The sequence below is a fragment of the Armigeres subalbatus genome, chromosome 2 (assembly GCF_024139115.2).
Source record: "Armigeres subalbatus isolate Guangzhou_Male chromosome 2, GZ_Asu_2, whole genome shotgun sequence".
Lineage (NCBI taxonomy): Eukaryota > Metazoa > Arthropoda > Insecta > Diptera > Culicidae > Armigeres > Armigeres subalbatus.
In genome coordinates this window covers 56,904,620-56,932,541 of record NC_085140.1, presented here as the reverse complement: position 1 = coordinate 56,932,541, position 27,922 = coordinate 56,904,620, and the positions used below count along the sequence as shown (strand labels likewise).

Genomic DNA, 27,922 nt, shown 5'->3' with positions numbered 1-27,922 from the left:
GGAAACTTTTCGCGATTTCCACAGGAATTTTTATGCGATTTCCGCGGGAAATAATTCGAAAATTCCACGGAAAGCAATTTCCACACAAAATCCTTCGGAATTTTAAAGGAAAATTCTTCGGAATTTTTTTCTGCAAATCGTTCAGGGAAAATCGGGAAACATTTTTCGTGAAATTCTTTGGAAATTACTTCGTGAAATTTTTCTGAATTATGTTTTGAAAATTCTTCTGAATGTCTTTGGGAATTTAATTTCGGAAAATTTTTCAAGGAAGTTCCGAAGAATTTCCCGAGGAAATTCCGAAGAATTTGCCAAGGAAATTCGTTAGAAACTAGTTGACCCGTTCTGGGAAAATCGGGAAACTATTCTGAACATTTTTCGTGAAATTCTTTGGAAATTACTTCGTGAAATTTTTCTGAATTTTCTTGAAAATTTTTTGAGAGTTTTTTTGAAAATTCTTCTGAATGTCTTTGGGAATTTCATTTCGGAAAATTCTTCGGAATCTTGTCTGACTTGTGAAAGGACCCGGTGGCAAACGAGCCTCTATTGTCGTTGCAGGAGAAAGCCTGCCTCAATACGACAAACAGAAGCACATGTTTGTGATTCAAACGCAACTGACTGTTGTTCAATTCTGATACACATAGTTGAATATAGAGAAAAGGTGTGAAATGTTTGCAAAGCAGATTCGATGGATACGGTGAATTGACTGATATCCCATCGTTATTAGCTGGTTATGGAACAACTTCTCGCAAGGGCAGCTGTTGTATAATTGGTAATACGTTCGTACATATACTTAATGGCATAGTGTGGGTTCAAGTCCCACTGGCAGCCGAATGTTTTTCGCAATATCTCATAAAATCACTTGAATAAGAAATGTTCTTCGGAAAATTTTCATAATTTTTTTTGGTACACTTTTTTAAATTTTGATAATTTTGAGAATTTCTTAAGAATTTTCTTTGAAATTTCTGAAAATTTTTTCAAGGAAATTCCGAAGAATTTCCTAAAATTTCCCGAAGCATTTCCCAAGAATTTCCCGAAGAATTTCCGTAAAATTCGAAAAGTTTCGAGGAAATTCTTAAGAATTTCGAGGAAATTCGAAGGAATTTCGAGGGAATTCGAAGAATTTCGAGGAAATTCGAAGAATTTCCCGAGGAATTCCGAAGAATTTCCGAGGAAATTCGAAGAATTTCCTGAGGAAATTCCGAAGAATTTCGAGGAAATTCGAAGAATTTCGAGGAAATTCCGAAGAATTTCGAGGAAATTCGAAGAATTCCGAGGAAATTCCGAAGAATTTCCCGAGGAAATTCCGAAGAATTTCCCGAGGAAATTCCGAAGAATTTCCCGAGGAAGTTCCGAAGAATTTCCCGAGGGAATTCCGAAGAATTTCCCATTCCGAAATTCCAAAGAATTTCCCATTCCGAAATTCCGAAGAATTTCCCGAGGAAATTCCGAAGAATTTCTCGAGGAAATTCCGAAGAACATCCCGAGGAAATTCCGAAGAACTTCCCGAGGAAATTCCGAAGAATTTCAAGAGGAAATTCCGAAGAATTTCCGAGAAATTCGAAGAATTTCCCGAGGAAATTCGAAGATTTTCCTGGGAAATTCGAATAATTTTCCGAGGAAATTCGAAGAATTTCGAGGAAATTCCGAAGAATTTCCCCAGGAAATTCAAAGAAGTTTCCCAGGAAATTCAAAGAATTTCCCAGGAAATTCAAGAATTTCCCTGAGTAAATTCCAAAAATTTCCTGAGGAAATTCGAAGAATTTCCCGAGGAAATTCGAAGAATTTCGAGGAAATTCTGAAGAATTTCCTGAGGAAATTCGAAGAATTTCGAGAAATTCCGAAAATTTTCGAGGAAATTCGAAGAATTTCGAGAAATTCCAAAGAATTTCGAGAATTACAAAGAATTTCCCGAGGAAATTCCGAAATTCAAGAATTTCGAGGAAATTCAAAGAATTTCCGAGGAAATTCCAAAGAATTTCGAGGAAATTCGAAGAATTTCCTGAGAAATTCCAAAGAATTTCGAGGAAATTCGAAGAATTTCGAGGAAATTCGAAAGAATTTCCTGAGGAAATTCAAAAAGAATTTCCGAAATTCCAGAATTTCGAGGAAATTCCAAAGAATTTCGAGGAAATTCGAAAAATTTCAAAAATTTCGAGGAAATTCGAAGAATTTCGAGGAAATTCGAAAATTTCAAAGAATTTCGAGGAAATTCGAAGAATTTCGAGAAATTCAAGAATTTCCCGAGGAAATTCGAAATTTCGAAAATTCCTGAGGAAATTCAAAGAATTTCGAGGAAATTCAAAGAATTTCCTGAGGAAATTCGAAGAATTTCGAGGAAATTCAAAAGAATTTCCAGTTCGAAATTTCTGAAATTTCGAAGAATTTCCGAGGAAATTCGAAGAAATTTCCGAGGAAATTCCAAAGAATTTCGAGAAATTCGAAGAATTTCCTGAGGAAATTCGAAAGAATTTCAGAAATTCAAAGAATTTCGAGAATTCGAAGAATTTCCTGAGGAAATTCCAAAGAATTTCGAGGAAATTCGAAGAATTTCGAGGAAATTCAAAAGAATTTCGAGAAATTCGAAGAATTTCTGAGGAAATTCCAAGACTTTTCCTGAGGAAATTCCAAAGAATTTTCTCGAGAAATTCCAAAGAATTTCCTCGAAATTCCAAAGAATTTCGAGGAAATTCGAAGAATTTCCCTGAGAAAATTCCAAAGAATTTCCTGAGGAAATTCCAAAGAATTTCGAGGAAATTCAAGAATTTCGAGGAAATTCGAAGAATTTCCGAGGAAATTCAAAATTTCGAGGAAATTCAAAAGAATTTCCTGAGGAAATTCCAAAGAATTTCCATTCGAAAATTTCCAAAAAGAATTTCTCGAGGAAATTCCGAAGAATTTCGAGGAAATTCCAAAGAATTTCCTGAGGAAATTCGAAAAATTTCGAGGAAATTCGAAGAATTTCCGAGAAATTCGAAGAATTTCGAGGAAATTCCAAAGAATTTCCTGAGGAAATTCAAAGAATTTTCGAGAAATTCAAAGAATTTCGAAAATTCAAAGAATTCCGCAAGGAAATTCCAAAGAATTCCCTGAAATTCCAAGAATTCCATCGAGGTAAATTCGAAGAATTTCCTGAGGATAAATTTCCCGAGGAATATCGAAGAATTTCGAGTGAAATTCCAAAGAATTTCGAGGAAATTCAAAGAATTTCGAGGAAATTCCAAAGAATTTCTGAGGAAATTCCAAAGAATTTCGAGGAAATTCAAAGAATTTCGAGGAAATTCCAAAAGAATTTCCAGAAATTCAAAAAATTTCGAGAAATTCAAAAATTTCGAGGAAATTCAAAAAATTCTCCCCGAGAAATTCAAAGAATTTCGAGGGAAATTCAAAAAAATTTCGAAATTCAAAAGAATTTCCCGAGGAAATTCCATTCCGAAGAATTTTCGAGAAATTCCATCGAAAAATTTCGAGGGAATTCCGAAGAATTCAAGGAATTTCCGAAATTCGCGAAAAATTTCCCGAGGAAATTCGAAAGAATTCGGAAATTCGGATAGAATTTCGAGGAAATTCCGAAGAATTTCCCGAGGAAATTCCGAAGAATTTCCCGAGGAAATTCCGAAAAATTTCCCAAGGAAATTTTGAAGAATTTCCCAAGGAAATTCAGGAGAAATTATGAATAATTGCCCGTCCAAATTGCGAAGAAATTCCCGCAGAATATTTCGAAGTATTTCTCGTTGAAAGTTCTGGCGATTCCCGGATCGGAGCAGTAGATCGATTGACACGAATGAGGGCATCCATTATGATATCGCTAACCCTGTACAGCTTTACGATACTATTTTCCAGAGCCGAGTCAGACAAATATTTATATTAGGGGACAAACTGGTCAACCATTTGCGTCACACCTCCTAAATTTAATTTAAAAAAAAACTCGTCCGCAGAAATCATCCAAAGGCATTTTACTCCGTTCCCACTTGCAATACAAAGCAAGATTCTTCTCGGAGGAAAAATCTCCCTATCAAATTTCCATCGCGACGCCCACACACCCCCTCCAGATGTTCCATTCCAAGGGGCACAGTGGCGTAACGCTCTTCAAAATTAATCTCGCACTCGGTAACCAACAATCAATGAACCGTCGCCTCCGCCGTCCGCCGTCCGTCTTCCGCAAATATAAGTTCAAGCGGCCGTATTTGACGTTCCCCTGCAAATAAACAAAAGAACATCTCCGCAAAAGAAGCCGATGACGACTACAACTGTGTAGAAAAATGTTCACACGTACGCAACGCATTGATCCGCTCCATGTGCTCCAACGCAACAGCCTGCCGATCGGCGGATGCGTCTTTCAACATTTCTGCACACATTCCATCGTTCCCGAGCTACTGCCGACCGCCATGCCACTTGGGACTTTTGTGCGCTCTCCCAAATGATGTTTTCTTTCCATTATTGTTATTGGTTCGCGCTCCAATTCAGGGAAGTTGTTTTTGTATCAGCTTCTGCGACTCTGCGGTCGCATCCAGCAGCAGCCGCTGCTGCCGCCCAAACGAAATTTATTCCGCAGACTCGTTCGCTCGAATCGAAAGGAATTTTGTCATCGCGTTGCGCCACTGACTGTATAGGCATTGGTAAACCCCGTAAAACCGGGTCTTTGATTCTGCTCTTCGCGTATGTTTTTTTGTTCTTATCGAAAACAATTGAACCAACGCTGTTCTTTTTTCGTCAAAAGCTGTCGCACCACCAATTATTTAATGTGAAGCCTGAAGACGAGACGTCCCGTTATGGCGAAGATGAGACGCACCCGCACCCGCAGATGACTGTCGTTGACAGTTAGAAGACTTCCCATTCTTTCGTCGAACCGAACAAACGCTGCAGCGAGCAGCGGTTTGATTTCGGCTGGCGTGTTTCGCCGCCGGTCGCCCAATACTCAAATTACCGATTTGTTGCCGGTGGCGGCGATAAAAAATAGAATTCAACGATCGAATTTCGCACCTTCAATTGCAGCTCGCCTGAAGCGTAGGTACCCGAAGCGAAAATGAAATACAAGGAAATTGAGCCGCCCGCTTTAAATGCGTTGGAATTCACAGCTTTATCTCGGAAACAAGATTTTCCCAGCCAGAACAAAGCATTTCTCTGATGCTTTTCAGGTGCAGTCGAGCGGGGAACCGGGTCCGGGTCCTCGGGAATCGATCAAGTTTAGCAGGTACCAAAACAGTTTAGGGTCAACCTTTTAATCAGATTAAAGAGATTTGACTACCGATCGTTCTCGCCTATTGTGGCGGCTCAAGCAAAACTATCAAAACGTGAAATGTAATAAGCGAGACGGCAGTAACACAAACACTTCAGGTGATACAAACAGCACGTTTGGATATTTTCTCATTTGGAATTTTATTTACCTTGTGGCCTCGTCGTCCACGCTTCTGTACAGTTAATTTAGTTTCAACCGCCGAACGCGGGCTGGGGCGCGCGGGTGAAAATTCGCGATATTTATGACACCCGCCGGCACGGGCTGGGGCATGCGGCGACGGCTGCAATACAAATCGTGTCGCGTTCGACTCACGTGGTGGCGTTCCTCCTTGAAATTATTTTCCAGCATGTTGTCATCAATCAGTCAGCGCCCCAGACCGGCAAAACATCTGATTAGTAATTTTTAACACGTACCGGAGAAATTGACATTCATTTGAAACGAAATTGTATTGCTCGTTCGGAAAAGAATCGTGTCGTGCCGCGATGAAACAATCACGACGGCTAGTGGCGGTCGACCAAGCGAGAGGTAGGTCATGGTCGATGAGTTAACAAATTAATTTGTCTGTTACGTATTCAAATTTTGCCCCGTCTTCGTTTCCTTCATCCGCTGGATTCGATAGCTACGGCTATGGACGAAATATCTCAAGTCATTGTTTCACATTTTCGTTGGAAATTTCCTCAGTAGAGCATCATTTCGCCTGAGAAATTAGAGCAGAGACATTGCATAACCTGACGTACCGTCAGCGTGGATTATGTCGACTTCCCTCGACATGCATCGATCGACCGTGTACCGGATGACCTGTCCGGTTGCTGCTCTTTCGCAGCGGCGGCAGCAGCCATTATGACATCCGACGGTGAGGTGCTAATTGATTCGGCAAGCCTCACTTACCGGCTGTTGAAGCATAGCCGTGTCTGTCCGTGCGGAGGCCGAATAAATAGCGCGGGTGAAATGGCGTAATTTGATTCTTCATCTTCGCTTGCATTGATACTGTTCACAATGAAGTGCTAAACGATCACCGAAATATCGAAGATTACTAAACGCACCAACCGGAGCTCAGAACTGGTCGGAATTATCGCCTTGTCTGTTATGGTTCGTTCCAATAACTCTGAAGTGCATTCCCTCACTTGCATCACAGCCGCCGTAGCGGTTGAGACGAATTGAATTGACCTTAAAGATAAAAATGAAATAAAATTATCGTTAAAGCATGTCGCCTTCTGGTTGCAGCGCGATGACAACGATTGCGGCTTCCGATGCACTGTTTTATGAATTATAAATGTTGAACATTCGCAGGAAGCGTACGTTCTTCTAACCGCCGGCATTGCCAGACGGATTTCTCCGGAAAACTTCTGGTGAAAGTTTTTCTCCGATGCCTGGAGGATGGTCTGGAATGCAAAATGAAGGGTGCATGTGTTCCGGGAAGCGTCACAGGCGTTCGCTGCCAACCAGCTTTAATTCTCGGTACGAATCCGGAATGACGTCGTTCTAGCCGCTGGGCGCCAGCACTGCGTTGCCACTTTCGAGTGTCTCTGCTAGTGTCGTTATATAACCATACACTACTTGCTTTTCACGCTAATAAAAACAATCCAGGACAAGGTTGTTTAACTTTTATATAAACATCACACTGCTCAGCGGCAGTGCATGAATGTTGTCTCGTCGCTCTCTAAGACGGCAGCCGCAGAAGCACACAGCGAAAAAAAGCGTTTACTCACTTATTTTGCACACACGGAGGCCTCTCAGTATGTTCTCTTCGTCGCTGTCGCTGCCTCCGTCAATGCATTCTTCTTGCTTGCACAGAACTGCATCCGACTTGCGTCTCCGCCATGCTGCCTCTACCACAGGCAGATCTCGGCGTGCAGCAACACTCCGGTAATCAGAATTCATAGGATTTCATTGGATGATCATTGAAATGCATCTGACAATCTCGTTGCAACTTAAATCCTGGATATGACAGCACAATACTGTCAATTCAGAATTCCTGATTAGGGGCGCCGCACTGTAACACCTGAGTTATCTCGTTTGCCTTCGTATACGCCTCGCAACTTGTGTGCTGTGACCAACTTGTAATTCAATTGCCATCCGCAGCACTTCCTGCGCTGCAGTAATCGTTCTTCCGTTCGTAAAACTTTAATCAAGATCCTGCGCTTACCTCTCTCTCTCTCAGCGTAAATCTTTTTTTCCGTGGCAACGTTGTCCTCCTTCTCCTTCTCCTCCGGATGCGAGGAGCAGGAAGTCTCTAAATCTTTATTACGTCTCGTTTCACGTGCAGCCCGCCGGTTTCTTCCCGAAAGCCGGATTTCACTTTCCGCCTCTGTTTCTGGCTGAGAAGTTTCTTGATATCAAAAAGCAATAAAAAGGTTACTGAAACAAACGAAACATCTTTTTTATCGATTCACCTAATGTGACAGCTCATATATCATATTTTGTGATATTTTGTGATAAATGAAAATGAAATAGCAGAATGTTGTATACTGTTCGTTGCTTTCTTTGGAACTCTGTTCCATATGCGTTTGATTGAGTAGATGAAATACAGTTTACAGTTTATTCTATTCCGTAAGATTTTACAAATATTGCATTACATTTCTGAAGTGAAGAAAAGTAACGAAAACGGTAAAATTTTACCGTCACTGTCCTCTCTTCTGCGTACTGTGCCGCAACGGGTCCTTCCACGCTCATCGTGATTTCATTACACACACTTTCTTCGCTGAATTCCGGTCCCGGTATCGGAGAGACGGACGAAAAAAAAACCGAACCAGAAGGTCTCGAACATCCTTAAGCATAATAAAAACATAAAAATATTTGTTATTTTTATTCTTACTCGTTTCCATGGCTGTCGCTGGTAATGCTCCACTCGATGATGGCGGTGTCCCCGACCACCTCAACGGTGGCTACGAAAGAAACAAAGTCATAAATATTAAATATTTAGTCGTAAAACCTTTTGCTCAACTCTCAGCGACTGGCCCTTCGCCACTGCCGTAGTTCGATAGTCATCGCAGTAGGCCCGAAAAAAAAGAACTCTTTCCCACTCGAAGCCTGCTGTGATCGGCCGGCGCACTCGTCATCAAATCCAAACTGCACTGGATTAAAAAGCCGTTACAAATTTGCAGTCGACTCTGCAACAATTAACGCGCTCGATGTGCGGTGCTTTCGTGAAGGGAAATCTCACGACACTTGAGATTTTATTGTTTTCCGTTTTTTAACGTCGTCAAGAAACGGCCGAACCGCTCAATTTTACGACCTTTTACGATCCTGATCCCGAAGCCCAGTAGCATCGGATGAACCAATATAAATCAAACAAACACGAAACAGAGCAGCACTGCTTGCTGTTTCTGTTGTCGTAGCGATGCGGCTACCGGTAGGGCAAGATATCATGTAAAATATGATAGCTCATAAACGCACCCGGAACGCTCGGAAGTTGTTACACGGTAGCCTGATTTTTACGACTACCAATTGCGCAGATTTACCGTGTAGAGGTAGCTACTTTACGATCGAATCCGGAATTGTTTATTCTGGCCCGAACGATAAAAGAATCAATTTTGACAGTTGCGCGGCTTTTATCCCGCCCTTAATCCCGCGCTGTATTGTACACCACGGTTGACTGGACTCTATCGGAAGCGGGCGCTCTTAAGCCAATCATGTCACGTTCCGACAACCGCAGCGAGCCATAATTTTTCAAGAAACCCTCGCTGAATTTCACATTCTTCCGCTCGCGAAACGTCGATTGCAACAGAGCTTGAATGAATCACTATCGCTCGCTTTGGAATGCATGCGTTTATGTCTGTATTGAGCGCCGTGCCCCAGACTGACAACTGTGCGTATTCTGCGCCGTCTGAGACGATCAACGAGACCCGATGGTAAATGATCCATTGGTCTTCGCGCCACGCTGATTTGCGCACCGTGTCTCGATTGCGCAAAATCGATTCATGATTGAAACCCTCCGCGGCATCGTTGACGACTAGAGCGTTCGCGAACGCAACCGCCGAGGGCACTTTCGAACCGGATTAATCTGCATCTCTTATAGCGCAGACACAGAATCCGGTCCGATTGCGGCACTCGAAGCGGAAATTTGCACCACTCGTTTGTCCGATTATCGCGGCCAATCGAGATCCGATTAGGCTCGGTTATGTGCCGTCGCCCTGCGCTGATTGTCGCATGATCGATTAAATTCCCGTCCGTCAGCGCTGATCGGACGCCGGTCGATTCGCCGTCCTACCGGCAGTCCGCCGTTTTTGTCCCATACGCACGTATGCGCTTCACTAAAATTACAAATTTGGCACAGCGGTCGGTCATTCGCGCTAAATCAGGTTGCAGGGTACATACAAAAATCAAATATTTCTTTCCGCCACGACGACTATCATTTCTCAACGTCGTGAACGCGCGCGACGGGCGTTTGACGTTGCATAAACACGGTTTTAATCACCAGATTAATAAGGATCCAATCGTCGCGCGCTCATCGGTCACGTCAGACCCGCGGCAACTGGAACGATTTAAATTTTGATTGATCGTCCGGAAGGGAATGGGAGAAATTAAAATTCAAGTAATCGTCGATTGCAAATAAAATTGCGAACGCAGCGAAATGGGTGCGTTCTGATTTTGGCGGACACACGGACGCATAGACGGCGGCTGGGTCAGCGATGGGTGCGATTCATCGCAATGCGGGCGATACGGATGCGATATTGAATAACGCGCTTCGTGGGCAGTGAAAACGTGTTCGACATTTTTTTCGCGCGCGGATGAATGAGTTCGGAGTGATGATCGAATGAAAACGTGACCGCAGCGGAGGTGAGGATTTTTTTTGGAGTGAGCGTTTGCATCGACGGACAATGGTTCTCCGTCGACTGGCGGCGCCGTGGGTTCGGATTCTCTCGCACTCTGCGTACGCAATACGATGCGATGTGGTGTTTTCTCGGCCTGCGTCGGGAGTGTGACGTTTCGACATTTTTAGTCGTATAAAATGGAAGGATTGTGATAGGAGCGTGCTTGTGCATAGCGTGCGATTTGGTTGCGGTATCCTATCTGAATTAGTCAAGCCGCCGCACCACGACCGAGGAAAATGACCAGAACTCGCTTTTGCCACTCATTTTATTGAATCCCATTCGCCCGTAGTGTCGTGTTTGCAACCTGCTACTGCGACGGTAGACCCGCAACGGCGCAGCAGCGGATGTGATGACAGCATTCATAAATCGACACGGTGGCATGCGACCGACGGCAAATGCATATCCTCAAGTGCGGCTGTCGATAGAAGACGTGCCAGTGTATATGGTATTTATGTCGTATTTCATCTGTTTTAGGTGTTTCGATAATTCGCAGCCAGCAGTCACCCGCAGCTAGCAGAGCAATTTACGTATTCTCAGGGTGGCAATTAGTAATTCAAAAATCTTGGCCCGTTCTGAGGATCATCGCCGCTGCAGCCTGTCGATGAGCATGTGCGGCGTGGTTCATCATCGATCGGACGTTCGCCGATTTAACGCACATTTAAGTCGATTCTGGCTTTCGCTTCCTCCGCATACCGGCCTCTTTATTGCGTTCAGGTACGAAGTGCAATTTCAAAACGACCCAACCGGCTCAGCTACCGAGAGGAAAATCGAATATTAATTTTATTCTCACAAATGACAGTCCTGTTTTCGCAGGCCAGCGTCGGCTGTTTAAGAGTACCAAATGGCGCAGTATTCTGGCGTCGTATTTCAATGAGAATTGCAGTAATCGACCGTTTCATTCGCAAGAGCGTGCGAGAACCGGTTTCGTCACTATTCAATCTTCCATTGCAGAAGTTCTCGACACGTGTCGAGCGTATCCAACGTCATCTGTACGATGATCTTATCTGTTTTACTTGCTGTCATATCGATTCTGAATTCCTCTCCAAGCAGATCAATTTGTTTCACTCGCCGGAGAATTAGAGTGGGACTTAAGATTCTGATGGCTCTCGTAAGTGGCGATTTGGATCTTGCGTAATCGGCCATGGATGCAGTGTTTGACAAGTCTCAAACAATTCCTTTGTTTTGCATTCGAAGCGTGACACGTTGCATTCCCGAATTGTTTCGTTTCCTTTTCGTATGCACACACACGTCGACATAGAAGTGAAAACATATAATTAATGCAAATTTGCATCCCTCGAGCTTCCGTCGTCTCACGTGCCCTTGGTTCGGTTGTTTCCATAGCAATGGGTACTTTTCCTCGCAAAAACACATTCGACGTCTGCATATCACCATCTCGAAAATTTAATCCTTATCCGTATTTAAATTAAATAAACACTTACTGTAGCTTCCGCAGAATCAGATGTCTCCTTATTTTTTCGCTCGATATTCTAACGAACAGCTTCAATCTGCTGCTGCATCACCGTGAGGCAGATATGCACCGAAAATGCAGAGCGATGTTTGATTCTGCTTTCATCTCCTTTTTTTGGCGCTTTCTCTGAACTCAGACTCGCCTTTTCTTCGCCAGAACCTGCCGCCCGTCTGCCCGCTTCCTTTCGCCGCATGCTCATTTCATAGCTCATCGACTCGAGCTTCCGCGGTTCGTGGTGCACTTCCTCGACTTGCGGGTTGCATTTTTCATGTTCTTTGATCGAGTTCTTTAACATCACGCCGAACGGATTCGGAGCGTCTCGTTCCGTCAGTGACTTTTTGTTTTGTTTGTTTAATATAAATACTCCGGCTCGCCTGCAACGGCGGAAGCGTCAGACCCGTCTCCACATATTTATTTCTGGAACATTTGATAAGAATGAAATTGCGTAACCGCCTGTTACCAATTTCACCGCTTCATTGTCGTAATTCGAATTTCGAAAGCGCCTGCAATATGTGCAGTTCGAATCGAGTTACATTTTTAAATAGATATTCGCCAATGTAAACCTATGAAACGTCATTTGCCAATCACCGCTTTTTTAGTCTTTTAATTCAACGCGTTGGTCAACCTGTATCATCATCATGAAAAAAATATTGATGAGACTTTTTAGATATGTTTTGGAGGAAAATTCTGAAAACATCTTCAGAGACTTGGTTTCCGTTACCGCATTAATTTGGTGGTGGCACGCTTCATAACCCAGCGCACAGACACCAGACTGGCGTCATCAACTTTCTTCGTCGTTCACCTGATTTGACTGGAATTCAAATCAATCATTGGTTTTGTGGTCCGCCTTCGCATCGGTTTGTAGTTTGTTTCTCATCGGCAGGTTTGATTTTGTCGTCAACAGATGTCGTTGGTGTTTGACGAGTAATGAGTGAATCTTCAATAATATCACCGCCACCACACAGGCAACAAACCGCTCGTTCCGTGTCAATGCGTCTTATTGTGTTTTTTTTTACAAGCATAGGTGTAAGAATATTTGTTTTTTGCCAACAGCGATCAGATTCGGATCAATCGAAAAAGATTTATGTTTTGGTTACATTTTTTAATAAGACCAATATATGAAATTATGTTTTAACTGTTTTAGTCTTGAGCTGTCCAGAATTTTTGCATCTGAATCATTGATTGTCGTTGGGTTTCCCCGTGGGATGTCCGAGTTTTCCTTGGTTTTTGCTGGGGTCAAATATGTACCTTCTTTCGCTTCTCGGCCTTCAATTCATCGCTATTAATGGCAAATTTGAAGTTTTGTGGACAATCGATCACACTCGTTTGCAACGGATTTTTGTTTTTGCAAAATCCCGCCATCTGGTTCATGATTTGCCCAACTAACATCAGATGTCGTTGATATTTGAACGACGAATTTGATGAGTGAAGATCAATGTTATATTGTTTGTCTGTGGAAAACTACTGCTTGCCAAGATTGCTGCTTGTCTGTGGTTTTGCCAACCCGCGGCTGAGTGGTGACGAAATAGCGCCGCCGTCAGTGCCACGACGCGCAGCACTGTTGTCGTCGTCGTTTCAAAATGTCGTCAGCTGGTGGGGTGCGGATGCGCGGACGGTGCATTGCTTTGGCTCTATTTGGTTTGTGCAAATCGTCCTTTGCGATGGGCAATTCAGTGTAGATGTGCTGATTGTGTGTGAAATAATGACAATGTGAAATAAATGATGGTGCCGCGCCGTCTTGTCTTGTTTTGATACTCCTGAGGGACCTAAATGTTGGATGTGACAGACAGCCACTGTCCTTTTTGAAGTGATGGGGACGTCTTCCTTATCGAGATGTTTGAGTAATTCAGGAAAATGGCGTGAAAATTGTTTTGTCTCGGTATTTTTTTATTCAACTTGAAGGGCCATAGTTTTTAGCCTCTAACTGTTTGAATCAGACAATGTTCGTCAAACGTTTATATTGAATGGCCCCTTCTATCCAACGACTATTCAGGTGAAACAGCATTTTCGGCCAAATGACCTATTCGGCCGAATGACATTTTAGGCAGATGGATTTTGGCAGAATGGTTTGTTCAGGAAAATGCCATATTCTGCCAAATGGCTTACGGCCAAAAGGCCCTTCTCCCACATAAAATTTTAAAATTGAAAATTGACAGCTCCATAATAAAAACTTGATGATCCGGCATTTTTGGCCATACTTCCAAATAATCATGTTGCGCAATTATCTAGCGTCAAATGAGCATGGGGGAGCTGTAATTGTTTTAACTATCTATCCGCCTCATTCCACTGGATCGTTTGGCCTTTATCTCTTCAATCTTCAAAACCCAAACAAACTCGGTATCACCTGTCCGATAGGTGCCGCTCATGTCATTTTTGACGCTCAACCTTGTCCAAGATATTTTCCATCTCTTATTTCGATCACGCCGGCATAACAAGTGGATGGTGCATGTTCGTAGATTTCCCAATAGTGAATGGTCGACAACAACGCGTGCTTCTCGTCACGTGGGGCTTATTTTTACTACTTCACTCGCCACCCATGGCGGGAGTAGAATTAGAGATGACAGCTGCTTTCAGAAGTAGCATGAAGAAATGACATCAATATTATGATATTGAAATTGAGATCGCACATGCTGTTGAACAATTTATCAGATTTTGATTTCCATATGTTGACATATGGAACGTCATTCAGAGCAAGCTCTGCAGAAAAAATGACCAATTTGCAAATAGATTTTATCCGAGACAGTCGAATGTTTTATTTGTTCTTTGTCTAAAGATTCTTCTCTGTCGAAAGGATATTTGAAAAATCCTTAGAGTGGCACATTTCTTAGATAATAATACAAACACCTACTAAAAAGGCGTGTACCTATGTTCTTTGAAGCACGAAAACAAAAATTCCACGGGTTTTCACCTTTGCTTTGAATCCCGCAAACAAATCAAACATTAATTAATTTCCATTTGAAGCTCTCTTGCTTCTTCCTTGCTATGGAAGCTTTCAGATTCGACACCACCCAATGCACCATCCCTGAAAAACCCTAAAAACCAGAAGCCTCGATTACTTTGGTAGCGTTCATTTACTCCAGAATAAAATCACAAACAAAATGGCGTACGCCAACCTAAACACTTTCCCCAGCAAAACGAACGGCAAAAGCTGTCGACAGCTATACAGCGTCAAAGAGAAAGAAGCATAAACGTCTGCTTAATTAAACACTGAATAAATAATTTAAACAAACTTTAATTCCTGCTTCCACTGGCAGCTAGGATGCTGGTTGCTGCTTCAGCTGCTGCATCGGTCCTGGCGAAAGGAACCACCGAATTTTGTTCGTTCAGTTCATCCACCAGAACCAGAACATAACCGTGTCGTCGTCACCAGAGTGGTTGACGCTTGAAGACGTAAACAAAGCACCATTAAACGTCTTCATTGGCATCGTCGCCGTTACGGTGGCGATGACTCTGTGCCAAAACTCCATCACAAATGGCACATTTTGTGCACTTTACGCGTCCCAGCTGTTCCCTAAAAATGGTAACATTATTTCTGGTAGTCGGAAAATTGCATCGCCCGTTCAGTACATTTATCGTCGTAGATACAAGAACTCGACCGGACCAGAGCATGCAGCATCGTTATCATAAAAATAATCTAATATCTCTCCAACGCTAGCCGCTCCGTTTAGCTGCCGGGCGTCCCATCAGTAACACAATGCCCACTTTCCCAATGTTTGCTTTGATGCCACACACACGTGATATTGTCCCTGCTTATGCGGTGTCGTTAAAGTGCGATACGTTGCTACTGAGTGTGAGCGGGCAATCCCGTTCCTGACCTTTTCCCTGGCGATGGTGGACCGGGGAACGAACGCTCGGTTGCCAATTGTTTGTCGCCTGGGTGGATTCTCCGAATAAGCTTTTCCTGTTCGTCCCATCCATCCGGCTTATACGCCAATCGATGTAATCCTTCCGCCCGGACGAAAATCCGTCACCTTATCGTCAATCAGCAAATTACTTAGTACGGTGTTTTCCCACCTCGCCTCACTACTAATCCCGAGGAAATACCCGGGCATTAGTCTCCCCACCCGCACTCGCGCTGCTTTGTTGATGAGTGGGTGGTTGGGGGTTAAAGTGATAATTCAGTCAATCATTGTCAGCGCGGTAACAAAAGCGAGCTTCTGCTTCGCATCGCAACCTTGTCATCCTCCCACGCCTGATTCATTCACGGTTTGATGATGGTGAGCATCATCATAACTTAACAACCTTCCTCCACTGAAAAGCGACTCCTCGGCTAGTTTGGCTCCGGGATCGTGGCACTCGGCTGCCTTGATGTCTCCCAACGACGTAACCCATTCGTCGTCGGTTGCAAAAGGGTTTCACACATGCACAATTCAGTAATCGTCGTCGTTTGGCTGGCGCAGTCTAGCCATATTGATCCGTTTTCCACCCTGGTCCATCCGGTGTAGCGACCCAAAAGCTCTCTATCATCAGCGCCGCAGTTGTAGCGTTGTAGTGTGTTGTAACAGCAGCAGCAGTCAGCGCCAGCTTTCCCAAATGGAAGGATTTTCACTTTCCTCTTTAGTTTTCCGCAGATCTCGGGTGGCCGCATCGCGTGCCTTCTGCCCATGATCCATGGAAAGATGACGACGGGGAAAGTGTATTTTCACTTTCACTGTACGAACAGCGCCCGACACCACCCACACCGCACACGTTGACGGCGATGGGGCGGTGGTGAAGGCTCCACACTGAAGGTGGGTTAGGAGGAGAAAAACTTTTTCGCTCCTTCGCCAATCATCATCCGAGCAGAACCGTATGGTGCACCGAGCTTTGTGCAATTGTTGCTTCGCATTCGCTGATCCTTTTCAAGTTTCGGATTTTCTCTTTCGTTTGGGCTACTTACATACGACTTACCTGTTACGCATGACCGATTACCTTATCTGCAATGCATTTGGGTAATACGTTTTTACGCGGAAATTTCTGCTATGTGATGAATCCTCGTCTACGAAGAAATAGCTCTGATTAATCCGGTATAGACATGGTCAATTGATGCGAAGAAGGGGAATATCTTATGGTGAAAAACGTCAGTATCCATTTTCAAAAATAATTCAAGAGCTCAGAAGCACAAATGTGAATAATAAGGAACCAGATAACAATGTGAAGCTCATTTATCTTTGCTGTATTGCAGCATGCGTAAAAACCTAATTTTCAGTTCTGTTGAGCAATTAATTATGGAGATTAGTGCCATCAAAATCGCGAGGTGATGTCTCGACCGACCGTTTGTTGGATTCTGTCGCGCTCGTCCTAGCTTGTTTGGTTCGTTTGACTTCTTCAGTCTATTTGGTTGAATTATTTGAAAAAAATATTCAAATGAATAGACATTCATAATTTCTCATATTATCAATTTTTACATGATCTTTCAGAATTTTCTAGAACTTGGATAATAACCGATCCTTAAATTATCCAAAATTCTCCAAGTCTCATCGTTGCTTACTGAACTAGGTGAAATACCGTGCAAAGGCAGACTAGTTTCCAGCGAGACCATATTGCCATTCAAAAAAGAAGAAAACATAAGAAGAGTTTAAAAAGCATTTTCGTTCTCAAACCATTCACAGTCCCGCAGATTGATATAGGATGCTCGATCTTCCGAAAATTCTAAAAAAGAACGCGTTCTCAAATTGGATTTGACAACCTGCACTCCATCTAGATCATGCAAGAAAGACCGAATAATACGCAACGCCGCTGCTGCTAAACGCCACCAGAGCAGCCATCTGCTGCTTAACCATCATCTGCTTGTCTAACATCAAATAAATTTGCTGATGATATTTTCCCGAGCAGCTTTCCACACTTCAGCATTCTTTATTCGACATAAATTTCCGCGCCTACCCCACCCCGACACGCCCGTTCGCCCACCTGGTCACCGTGGGAACGCTGCGATTTCCGCTAACCTTTTCGTTGAACCCTGACTGAGCGTTGCTGCCGGTGCCTGCCTCTCGAAAAGGATTCAATCCAATTGACTAGACGGGCAGAGTCAGTCGCCGGGCCGCCCGTCCGTGCTTGGTCGCACGAGCGAGCTTTTTCTCTACCCTCAAGCAGGAAAAAGGAAATGGAAAAGCGATCGATTTTCCCGACAGCCCAGCCTACCGGCGACATCGCCGCGACACGTCCACCGGCACATTAGTGCGTTCTTCCCACGCACGTGTACCCATCTTCGATGATCAATGTCTGTTGGGTAGATTTCCGACACGTCGTAGGTTGTAGATAGTTTGAACCGTTTCGTCTCCCGGAGAAAGAATGCAGAACACTGGTCACTGGGTGGATTCATGTGTTCTTCACGTCCTTGTCCCGGTCTGTGCTACAACTCTGGTACCTGTTCCGCCGAAAGCAAGGGTGCCACAGCCGCACTCCGGCCAGCGACCTGTCCCAAACTTTTTCTCCCATGTATTTATTTATTATTTACATTTGCGCCCTGTGCCATATCCCCATCGCGCGTCGGTCGTGCTTTGTGCCGGGGCCCGGGTTCGTCGACGTCAGTCGTTCGTCCGTTCGTTCGTCGCGTGAAACATATTTTTCCATATTCATGAATAATAGGAACAGCAGCGCAGTACCGTACCAGTAGCAGCCACATTGGCGGAAAAAAGGTCCTCGCGATTAGACGACATCAACGTCGTCGTCGTCATCGTCGTCATCGCCGACATCTATAACGACCATGACGAGGTCCACTTTTCCACCCACCCACCATTCTGACGTTGGAGGCTATAAGAAAGCGTCGTCGTTGCCGGGACGTAGGTACGTACATAGGTATGGCGTTGAAATGATATCGGAGACCAGCACCATATTTGAATGGTAATTAAAATTTGTTAGACCGATGGACGCGTCGTTGACGCCAGGGACCGGAAAAAAATTTATGTAGATGGTCCAGACTGTAACGGCGAAGAGATGGCGATAAAATTCACCGTTTTTAATAGTGCAATCGTAATCTCATGTGGGAAATTTGCATACCCTCGGCTTTATTTGCGTTTGCTATGGGTTCTGACTTTCCTTTCCAGTTGACTGACCACCACGGTTGATGAGAATTAATCGCGCCATGTCGTTGATCCAATATTATTTGAAAGGATTTTTGTTTCGGGACTTCAAGCAGAGTTCATGATTTTTCTTTTTACCCAACTATAAAATTTCTAACTTGCATAAGAAACAAAAGAAAATGCCCCAAGGACTGAATGTTTGACTTCTATAACGGCCGTATCACTGACTAAGCGCAATACTTCAAGCGATAACATTGACCCAAAACATTATCCTGTTGTCAAATGATAACTGATTGGATTATCATCCGTCATTAGATAAAAGCAGCTGTCTGTGGAATCAATTCTGTTCCAATCATTGCAATATCAGACGATAACTGCTGAGTAAACAAACGTTAAATGAAATATTCAATAATCGAAGAGGATCATTACGATATCAGTCTGTTCAAAATAAAATGTGAATTAAGTGATCTTTTTAATGATATGGAAATGCTAATATCATCTTCCAAACTTGGACGTACATGTTCATGATAGAATTAGAGATTTTTTTTAGATTTTGGAAAACATTCATTTGATTTGAAAATTTGAAAACTCTTTTGAATCAATCCTGGAAAATAGTAGGAAAATTCCATTTTTTTTTTTCATCAAACCCTGTGCAACACTTGCGCCATCCTTCTTTCATACTCTCGTCAGCCCTTTTTTCAAATCCTTGTCGTCTTTGATCTTCCCTCGGAGCTTGCCCATCATAATCGACCAAATTTTCTCTATTGGGCGAGGTTCTAGCCAGTTTGGCGGATTTGCTTCTTTTGGCGCAAAAGCCACGGCTTCGTACCACGCCATCACCGTTTTCGCGTGATGCACCAATATTGCCCTTTTTTGAGAGCATGCGTGTTAACTGCTTAAAATCAGAACGCAAGGTAGACGTTGGACAATATCTCGGTTTTACCTTTTCTTCTAAAAAGTTGTGGTTCTGGAAAGAGCCAAATTATGTTCCATAATGCGCCTTTGCAGCAATAAAACCAATTCAGAATCTTGATATCAAATTTCACATTACTGATGCTGATATCATCCATGCGAATATATTGTTGCATCTCCCTCCGACGCGCGCTTTTGATTATGTTACGAACTGCAACTTTCTGGAGTCGCCAAGCGATTAATTTTCACTTTGAACAAAATTCGTCCATATTGGTCCTGAGAAGAATCGATTAATTTAAAATAATGCGCCTTCCGAATCACTAACAAACAGCAAGCACTCAATAGTCCGACGTGCGATTGTGATTTTGCTGCCGAAGTCAAATTTCTGCTGTCGCTAGAGATGTCGCAAATTAATCGATTACTACGATTAATCGATTAATCGATCTGATAATCGATTACTTCTCAACGATTAATCGATTCAATAATCGACAAGAATCAAAAGTAATCGATTAGTTACTAATCGATTAATCGGGATTTTACGACATCTCTAGCTGTGTGTTTGCCGCAAAGTGAATTTCCGGACACGAATTTTAAATTTGTTTTTCGTGTGAAAAAATAATATTTGTTATTTATTTGGCGTTTCAGTCTCGTTTTGGCTGAAAAACATCCAGTCCGTGTTGGGAATGCATGAACGGGATTGGTTGGTTCTTATATTTTACTGGGTAGGACAAGAATTTTTCAAAAGATTATCGAAAATAATCAAACAGAGACACATGAATATTAGGAGTTCGTGAACCGGGTTCACGCACGCATTTTTCGCGGGTCCGTGATAGCGGACACTCGGGATCGTTGGTGGATTTTTCGGCTACGACTTTCGCGAAAGATTGTTGCGGCTTTCTGTTACCACATTAGATGGCTCTTCAGTCTAGCACAAAAAAGACTTTCCTCCGCGGCGCCCTCCTCGGACGCCGCACTCCCATCAAAATAGTTTTGGTGACTCACCGGTTTGTTTGGGCTTTACTGACCTGACCCAGTCGATGGCCTGCTGGTGGGGTCGACGCTCCGGCTTGTTGACGCTCGGTGATCGCTTCTTAATGAAGCGCTGCGCGATGGCGGTTGTTTGACGGACCGGCTAGCGGTGGTGCGAATTCTCAGTCTCAGTGACTGAAATTTGTTGGATATTGATACCATTTGAATCATTTGTTTGAGAAACTGCATAAGTCCATTTTACACTATTTCGAGAAAACAACAAAAAACTGTTTTTGAACAAATTTGCACAGAATCTTTCGATTTCTTCGATACAGATCAATAGTTTTGTGAAAACTCAGCACCTGGGGCACTTTCAAGTGCAAAATGTAAGCAGTACTCCAAAATTGCTCTTCTTCAAAATTACGTGGACTTGTAGCCAGTTTCTCAAACAAACGAAAAGGAATTTTCCTTACTCCTGAACGAAATTTTTTCGTAATTTTTTACCAGAATACGTATTTTTGGACGAGGACTCAGAATATAAAATCTAATTTTGGCCAAAATGTGTTACATATCTGATTTCTCAAACAAATGGTTCATTTTCCTCTTCTCACTTCCCTACTTATTGAAAACTGAAAATGATTAGCAGCAACAATCAAAGATAAGTAAACAAAGACCTCTCTTCTCATTGCACACGCACCCCGCGACGGTCATTCAGTTCACTTTCGCTTTGCTGCGTGAGATCGACAACCCTATAAATGCATGGGTGAATACTATCACTTGAAAGACAATGACAGGAAATTTGTACCGAATGATCATCAGCTGGCCCGCTGTTGGCAAACCAGGTTGCTAAGCTACTCCTACTTTGCCCTTGCTGACTGAGAGGGCACCAAATCGCCAGGCTAAAAGAGGGAGCAGAGAAAAATACAAAACAAAAGAATCACACTCAGCAGGCATTGTTGATAAATTGCACCACTGCCGGCTAGTGGACTTCGTCGGGACGTGGAAGTCCCCTTGCCTTCCCAGACCGATATGGTAACGGATCGGTCCGCTTCTGGCTGGCTGGTGGTTGCAAGATGAACAACACATTTGAGCACAAGCACATTATATCACATTTAGAGCACATTTTACCTCTTAAGATTGCGGCTTTTTCCTTTTTCCTTTACACCGCACACAAAACTTTACGCACACTTTTTAGGATCTAACTACTAGAAAACGAACAAATAATTAATTAAATAATTACATCTAACGCCACTATATGAAACTCACTTTAGACAATCGAAAAATCAAACGCGGACACTTCCAACTCATTGGCTGATCACGGACGAAATGAAGTTGAGTCCGTGAATCCTCAAGATCAAGGAAGGTGGGCTCCGGACTACAACCGAAAATACGTCATTTCCTGGCTCCCTTCGTGTAACCTTGATCGTGACCTTATTGGTACGATGGATAATCTGACACGAGGTTGTGCCTTTTCCCTTTCCCACCTTATCCAGAAAGCAAATGGCCTCGACCTTGCAGAGCCTGGCTAATTGATAGATGCCCTTACCTATGTTGAGGGATACGTTATCCCTAAATTATTGACGATTTGATTTATAGATTGCCTTTCTTACAATCTATCCCTATGCGAACTATCTACAGTAATTTATGTACAAAAAATATTAACAAAATTCCTGGCTGCTACAGTTTTCTGGTCGATTGATGTATAAATCTCTAAAATCCATTGAAAAATAAAGGCTCTATTAACGTTCAAAATCTTACATGATTTCGTGACGGTCTCCAGTTTTAGATTCTGTTTTGACGCCAAGTACCTTCAGCTAAGACGTTGTCCAACTTTGTAAAAAAATAAGAAACAAATCAAATTCATTTTCATTACTTCATTTTTTTATGGGATGAATATAAGAGCTATGAGATGAATTCCAGGAGCAGTAAACCTACTTCGTGGCAAATTTGTCGACCATCTTTATGCGGAACATCCAGGCGGGACCAGGCGACTAGAAACACCAGGCCATTTCGGCTGTACCAGTACAGCTTCCTGGCGTCTAACACAAGTAACAATTTCCCTGCTTCTTGGATTTATTTAATTCTTATAGCGGATTTATCATCATAGCAACATCCTTGCAGCCTATTGCTCAACTTTGTTAATCCAATCTACTGCTATCAATAAATCTCTTATAAGTATGCTGAAAAGAAGCTACAAACGTCAAACGCCCATTAATCTTATGTAGCAGCAACGCTCTACGAGTAGTGATAAAGAGCGTGATAAACTATATTTTCAAAGCTCGATAAAAGCTACAATTTTTGGTCGTGATGTGGTCAAATGGATTACCCCAATAAGCATATTTGCATTGCAAAGAGCTTATGACGGTGTTGTTTTAATTATTTCAAATTAAATGTCCAGAACTACATTATTTTGAGGGCGCGTGGTGTTCAATATCATTTTTTACTAGCTTTCACCATGAAATTTAACGCGCACCTCATTTGGATAGAAGTGAATTAAAAAACAATCCTGAAAGAAAATTATTTTTTAGCAATCCTCATCATGATCGCCGCCAACAATTTATTTTGTTATCATTTCCCAGCAAAGTTTTGTTTCCCTTTTTATAAGCAACAACATTTTGACAGCCGCAGTGCAGCAAATTCCTTTTGCGAGTGGTTGAAAGTTCTCATACTCTTATCATGGTTTTATGGTGGTCATCTAGAGGAGACCCTTGGCCAAATCTTAATCTTATAGTGGTCATCTGAAGATTTGTCATGTAATATTGGTTTTAGTTGTGCAAATCTATTCTTTATCTTGAAAGCCATTCTAGGCAGGATAAAGCTTAAAAATGTTGCCGGTCTGACGCCATTCTTCGTTTATCAGATCGGCCAGCCGCCTTCCTTCTCTTGACGTCCGGCCCAACTTATTGTCTGTTGAAAGAACCAGACGAAAGAATTGATTTTCTTGGTCACGTCCCAATCGAAGAGATCAGATTGCGCTTGAAGTAATTCTTGCGTTCACGTGGTCGGTCGTCTTCGCTTTTATAGCTCATGCCAGCTTATACGAATAACAATTTTACCACAAAGGTTACAGGTGGAATTACCAATTCGTCGAACTTCTTTCGGATTATCCACGACCACTCCCATATTGCCTTTTGCACATCAAACACTTCAGCTTCTTAATAATTCCACGCTTGACAGATTATGAAGAAAGTTTTAACATGTCAACATTACACTTCAAACTAGTTTTACTCCCAATTTCATCCATTTTTACCCAGGCCGTAGTAGATCCTGGCAGATTCTCCTAAATACTACCCCTTTGTACTGCCTGGCTTCGTCCTTAACTATTAACTGCGCCGCCACAGTAACGACGGCAGGTATTTTTGGGTGCCTTGACTTGACCACCGGGATGCGATTTGCTCCCTTACGCCGATCTACATTCTTTTCACCATACTTTTCCCCGGGGAATCCGTCAGTCATTTTTGTCACCCGATGGCGCAGAGACTACGTCAATTAGTTGGACACCCGTAAAAGGAAGACTTGTCCCTCGAAAAACCGGCACGTTTCCGTTCGAAAGAAAAACTCGTACCCGTCGAAAATCGCTACCCTCTTTTTTCAGGCCATCTCCCGATCAAAGCAAACTGTTGCCATCGCTCCTGCCACCCAAAGTTTCGCAAGGAGGATCTGCTAACACTAATTCTGGACAATGCTCATTTTATTATTTTGGCAACTTGCAAGTGGCTTCATATTAGAATCCACTTCTTAACCTTTTTCATCCGCCACCCAAATTATCCATAAACTGCAAACAAGAAAGTTTCTTGTTGCTACTTTATTGATAGGTTTGTTGAAGTGTTTTTTAGCTTTTTCCTAAGACAAATCTTATAAATTTTAGTTCTTGCATATTAAAGAATGTGAACAGCAAAAAGTGGTCACCGGAATCATAGTGTGACAGAAAGGAATTTAAAGAAAAATTAACAACATAATGTTAATTTCATAGAGAATCAAGAAATATAGTTATAATTACCTTCATAATTAATTTTAAGTGCATTTTGATGATTTGTATGCAAATGCCCGTATTTTCTCTTGACACCATTCATGAGCTTTGCACGGTAACATCCACCACTAATTTTGGCGGCCTTTTGCCGAGTTACGTCTGAAGCTTTTTCTATCATTTGTTAAAATATTTGTTTCCTCATAGATTCCCTTTTAACCTTGAGGGCCCAGTACTTTGCGATCGGATGAAACTCCGGCGAATTTGAGAGTTGAGTTCCTTTGGGACAATATTAACGCTATCAGCAGCGTACCAGTTTTGAGCCAGTTTTCCGTAGTGACAAGATGCTAGACCTGAAAGAGCCAGCAACATGTATGTTTTCCGAATGTTTTCCAGAATAAACGGCAAGAGTCGTTTTATTCAGAACATTCATCAACGTCATTTTGTAGAATTTATTATACCGATTGCTGACGGAAATGTCGCCTCCTGAGACCGCAGTCACATATTGGCTTCCCACAAGGAAGTTGTTATTTATTTTGGAACTATGACAATTTTTCTTTCACCTAAAATGTTCTGCGAAGAATCCTCCTTTGCATCGAGGGTATAAAACCAGTTATCCAGTCGGTTTTAGCGATATTCAACTACTTTATTAATGTCGCCGTGCGACGACATCACCCCGGATTTTCCACCTTCTATTGCAAAATGAAGGTTCCTTTTGCATTGTCATCAGATTCATTTGACGCCATTTTTCAAGAAAAGCTTAAAGGCATATTGGAAGTAGCATTTTACCATTTAACACATACATTTTATCTTCCTTCATATTATCCATTGTTGGTATTCGAACTGTTATGCACCCCAACAAAATTAAAATTGTGTTGAGCAATTTTTCGAGGTGACTACTTTTGCTGTGCACATTCTTTTACTTCATAAGATTATTTTCAGGCAATAACAATAGTTCCTCACTACCGAGAAGCATTTCTTTACTTTGCTCGATAGGTAGACGGTTCAAAATCTAAATAGGTAGAATTGGCTTCACTCTTGCGCAACTCCATATATAATAGACTCTGCTGCCATCATGCTCGACGCGCCATAGATATCAGCGATACCTCCGGAATGATTCGTGTGAGTATCTTGATCGTTCCGAATTGTTCAATTAAGGGCAACTGGGCCCCAGGAACTGCTGTCACCAGTTCAGCTGCAGCTATACGAGGACGAATTCAGTTGCTATGGGGACACGGATCAACCTGTTGCGTCCGCCAAGGTCCTAAAACACGTTGTAGTTCACGGATCCTTTGCGTTGGATGATCACGCCCGGTTTCCACGACTTCTAGTTTCGATACTCGACGTAATTACGTTTAAACCATCTGGAAATCACCCGACGAATTGCCGAATTGTCACTGATTGAACTTCTGGTTTTGCATCTCGTTTGGAACTGGTTTTCTCAGTAGCTACTAAGTCGTTCTCAGTGGCCAATCCAGAAATGCTTCTGCTGGACACATCATGTAGGGTATGTTCTTGATGGGCGATCGCTATAATATACGAAGAGGAATGTTTGAAGATGTTCCTCTCTTACTCAACTTCTTCAATTCGTGCTTCAGGACATTGACAAATCGTTCATCCATTGGATTGTGGAAGTTATGGAGCAGTTTGAAGGTGTCTAACTTCGTGGCTACGGCAGTCTTGCTGATTAATTTTGTTCCGTGTTCCGCTCCACGTTGCCATAGCTTCGAGCAACGGATTTCATACAGTCCAATCAGGATGAACGCGGTCTAGCTGTTGGAGAATTTGCTTACGGTACCTTTATGGAACGACTATTCGGCTAATATTCCAAACATCCCACAGTTATCTTTGAGCTAAAGTCCATCACGGCGGGCGACGAATTTCTTAACAGCAGGTTTGGTGAGTCATTCTTCTGAATTTCAGCTGCTATCGTGTTGAATCTCATAGGTAGGTTCCACAAGATAGCTTCAAGAATCATCTTAATTTTGGCTTCCACATGTACGGCTGCAGTCACGTAGTCTTTACCTTCGTCTGTTTTGGCTTGACATCACCCGAGATAGGATGTTGGCGGGACCAAAATTTGCTTTTAAAACGTGCTGGATGTCGAAGTTGTTCTAAGAGCATACTTCTGCACCTGACCGTAGTTGAACTCTGCGGGCGTCAACGAACGAAGCGTCGTAGGCAACAATGATCTCCTTTGAAGAGTCGTAGTGGGTCAGCAGAAAATTTTAAAGAAGGATAGATTTGATACGCTCGAAAGGTTTTGGCACTCCTCCGTCCAATTCTAACGGGCGTCCTTCTTGAGAAGATAGTCCATGGGTGCACTGAGCTCCCTCATCTGCTTGATAAACGGGCTGCAGTAGTTCATCGCATCAAGGTAGGCCCAGAGCTGCTGAGCGTTGCTCGTAGCTGCACTCGATCAGGGAAGAGACATGGCAAAAAGTCACTTTTCGAACTTCAAGTGAAAACCATACTCACGCACTCGGTCCAGCAGAGCTGCTTGAAGAATACCGTTGTTAGCTTCTCTGACTCGACCAGTGATGAGGATGTCGTCCATGTAGGGTTTTACTCCGGGAATACCAGTAAACACGCTGTAGATTATACGCTGAAACACTCCTGGCGTCGACTTGGTTTCAGATAGCCGTCGATTATATTGGAAGAGTCCTCAATGAGCATTTACCGTCAGAACCCAGGTAACCAAAAGTTCCTTTAAAAGTACGTGTTTCGTTTAATCAGCTCAGTCAAGCTTTAAAGGAACTTTTGGTTACTTGGGAAGCTTCCTTGGACACTCACACAAATGCGAACCGAAACATTTTGCGCTTCCTGTACGGCGATTATCACTGTTGTGCAATCGGAAGATCGAACAGGATAAATTATGCTAATGTCTTGTAGTCGCTTCTACTTTCGGAACTGAAGACACGGGTCGCTTAGGACAATGTACGTGCTTCACTTTCGCTTTGGTGCACCGACTGAGGGTGCTCTGGAAGTCTTCAGGAAGTTGTTGGATCGTTTGTGAACCGCACGCACGAGGTTGCTTATCGATACGTGTGTTGTTCCAAATGGCTGGAGCGAAATGCGATGACAGCAGCTCTCCGTCTGTGCGTGTGCACGCCACCAAGATCTGACAAGAAGAGGCCGAGTCATGGCTTGCTGCTCACCGATTGACACGCTGATGGTTACTTACTCAAACCCCACAATACGGACCAAAGATCGAGCCGATCCATAATTTCTATGCCGATCACGTTCAAATCTGGGTGGTCTGCAACGATGTTTCGTCCTTCCTTGGTTACTTACCAGTTGTGATGTCTGTTCAGAGGTGTCTAATGAGGTTGAGAGACCGACACCTAAAGCTGTTACTTCTTGCTCTCCAAGTAGCTTGAGTGCTTGATGTCCAACGTCTTTTCCAAGATGACGGTGATATCGGACGTAGAATCGTGCTGAAGCTGACAACGTAGACTCGAACTGGAACGACTTTTCGTTTGCTTGCTGGAAGATCAGTTCGTTGCTTCATTCACGGTCGCTCCTTGTCTGCTCCAAGCTTGGAGATGATCCTGT

General features: G+C 42.9%; 1 protein-coding gene and 1 long non-coding RNA gene across 4 annotated transcripts in view; one reads left to right on the top strand and one right to left on the bottom strand.

Moving 5' to 3' along the window:
• Window positions 1-27,922, top strand: part of LOC134208684 (ecdysone-induced protein 74EF-like) — a 151,715-nt gene that overhangs the window by 7,960 nt on the left and 115,833 nt on the right. The gene's annotated exons all lie outside the window — the stretch shown is intronic.
• Window positions 7,232-8,358, bottom strand: LOC134214413 (uncharacterized). Of its 2 annotated transcripts, none has more exons than XR_009979777.1 (3): window positions 8,169-8,358; window positions 7,813-8,004; window positions 7,232-7,594 (listed from the first exon to the last, which is right to left on the bottom strand). It is a non-coding gene; the product is annotated as an uncharacterized LOC134214413 (long non-coding RNA). The 2 variants fall into 2 exon arrangements; XR_009979778.1 differs by having other exon boundaries at window positions 7,813-8,121; window positions 8,181-8,358.